This window comes from Hipposideros armiger, unplaced genomic scaffold (genome assembly GCF_001890085.2).
Source record: "Hipposideros armiger isolate ML-2016 unplaced genomic scaffold, ASM189008v1 scaffold_160, whole genome shotgun sequence".
Taxonomy (NCBI): Eukaryota; Metazoa; Chordata; class Mammalia; order Chiroptera; family Hipposideridae; genus Hipposideros; species Hipposideros armiger.
The window spans coordinates 2,607,872-2,610,800 of NW_017731510.1; positions in this window are offsets into that span (position 1 = coordinate 2,607,872).

The window sequence follows — 2,929 nt, forward strand, 5'->3', positions numbered from 1 at the left end:
ACAAAACGACAGCAACTTGTCTGTTCCCCTTTCCCCAATTCCCCAGCACTGTTCCCATCCCCCAATTCCCCAATAAAAATCTTAAAAAAAAAAAAAACCTACATGTTAAAATAGCATCTTTTCAAAATAGTTAAGTCCAGAAAGTCAGATATCTTAACTGAATCTTACTTCTCATTTAGGCAGAGAAGAAAATTTTTGGAGGCCCAGAAGAATAATGTTTCCTAGGTACAAATTCCCTATGGATAACACTCATGGGCTGCCCATACACTGTTTAAAAGATGAGAAACGAAGCGATTGAAACAGGCCGTGGTGGTTTTCTGAGGGATGAAGGGTATGTGAGGGCTCGACCGAACCCTTCAGTTTTCCAGATTTAAACAAGTTCTTAAGCCTCAATTTCCAGATGGGCCTGTGTGTACTCTGTGCTGCCTTATCTCTTGCTTGCTTACTATTTCTTTGCACAGTGTAGCAAAATAGTGTCTATGTACGTTGAAACTCCCGATAGTTCTTGTAATTACTTTAAAAGGGAACTGAGTAACAGAGGAAGAAAAGAGGAAACGCTTAAGTTATCAACTAACTCTGCTTTTCAAATATGTCTTGTATCTTTATCTTTTCTCCATCTCTCAGCCATGCACCTCCATGCTGGTCTTGCTGCTTCTCAGACCCCTCTCTGCCTTTCCTTCAGTGAAGGTTAACCAGAGCTGATCCTTCACCCTGGAACTCATGACAGTCCCTGCCTTCTCACTACCTCTGGAATGAATTCCAAGCTTCTAAGTGTTAACACACTAAGATCCTTGTAACCCGGCCTCGCCTGGTAACTTTAGCTTCTTATGTACTCTACTCTGCTCACCCCCCACCCCACTTTTCTTTACTGTGTCCAGAATATCCCATACACTAGAGAAAAATTTAATACTTGAAACTTTCACAATTTAAAAAATATTAAAGGGTTCACAGAGGAAATTCTACCACTTTCCCCTGTCCCCTGGTCTCTGGTTCTTCTCACAAAAAGTAGCCACTGGTTCCAGTTTCCATGTCTTTGCTCACACCTGTTTCCTATGCTGGAAGGGTCTTCTCTCCTTTGCCCCTAGGTTTATGGTTAAGCTCTTCCTCCTCTAATCTTTGGCTCATCTGTCACCTTTCTTTTCAGTAGTTTTTCCTGAACTGCTCACTCTCAAGACAGAAGTAGGCTGTGTTCTTCTAGCACTTTATAAATATAATTTCTGAAAGTACTTGTAAGTTAAGACTCGCAGCTCTCCAAAGGCAGAAACTATGCCTAATAATTCATCCTTGAATTCTTAATTCCATTCACAGATTTTAGTACATAGTATAAATATTTCCTGAAGCCAATTCTTCTGTTTAAAATCAATGCTGCAAGTTTATTAAACTCTTGTCCCAAAGCTTAGCCATTTCTAAGGCACTATTTCTATTCTCAAGGAATTTAGAGAGCTGTACGTTTAAGAGGATGGGTAGGCTATAGCCAGATGAGTGCCTTCTAGGTTTAGATAATACAATGGGCCAAGCTCTAGAGAAAGAAAAGAAATGGGAGAATTGTGAGAAGACTTGCCTGGCTGGATTGTGGGCTTCATGACAGGAATAAGGTTGAATAAACAGGAATAAATCAGATTATAGAAAGCCTTGAATTTAACTGTTTTGAAAAGATGCTATTCCTAGAAGAAAATGTAGGGGGAAAGTTTCTATAATTGGTCTTGGCAATGATTTTTTGGTCATGGCACCAAAAGCATAGCCACCCAAAGCAAAAATAGACACACGGGACTACATCAAACTAAAAGTGTATGCGTGGCAAAAGAAACTATCAACAAAGTGAATAGGCAACCTATAGAACAGGTGAAAATATTTTCAAACCCTGTATCTTGTAAGGATATATAAGGAACTCTTACAACTTAAAAGCAAAAACAAACAAATAAACAAGTCAATTAAAAAATGGGTAAAGGAGGAGCATTTTCTCAATCCATTGAGACTTTCCTTCCCGGCAATTGTTATCAGTCTGGCGCAAATAAACTCTTATAAACTTAAAAAACAAACAAAAAATAAAAAAATAAAAAAACTAACAACAACAAAAAAAACTAACAAAAAAAATGGGTAAAGGACTTGAACAGACATTTTCCTCAAGAGGACATCAAATGGCCAATAGGTATATGAAAGGATGCTCATTATCACTAATCATCAGGGACATGCAAATCAAAGCCACAATGAGGTATCACCTCATACCTGCTAGGATGGCTATTATCAAAAAAACTAAAGATAACAAGTGCTGGCAAGGATGTGGAGAGATTGGAACCTTGTACATTATTGATGGGAATGTCAAATGGTGCAGCTACTATGGAAAACAGTATGGAGGTTCCTCAAGAAATTAAAAATAGAGCTGCCAAACAATCCAGCATTTCACTTCTGGGTATACCGGGAGTGCCAAAAAATGTATACACATTTTAAAGATGTTATGGAAGTTGAATTGAATTATGGTAGCAATGTATAGTATGATGTTAGAGCAAAAGATGGCATTAATTAAATGAATGCTAGCATCACCCTGCGACAGGCAGGACAATCAAAGAAAATGGTGGAAGCACAGTTGTTATTCGAGGAGTGCAAGACCATTTTGAAGTGGTGTTTGAAATTCGAGAACGTTCTCCTGACTTAACATCCCTTGACTTCTACCTGTGGGGGACCTTAAAGGATGTGGTGTACTGTAGAAAACCGGCTACACCGGTGGTACTTTGGGGAGAAACTGAAAAGGCATGTGCAGTGATACCAGTGGACACTTTGGTCAATGTTGCTCAAGCAGTAGTTCTCCATAATTAGAAGTGTCTGGACGCTGATCGTAACCACTTTGAGCATCTCTTGTAATTGCAAATGTCAAACGTGACTTGTATTCATCTTTTGTTATCGGTGTATATTGAGTATTACAATTTTAATA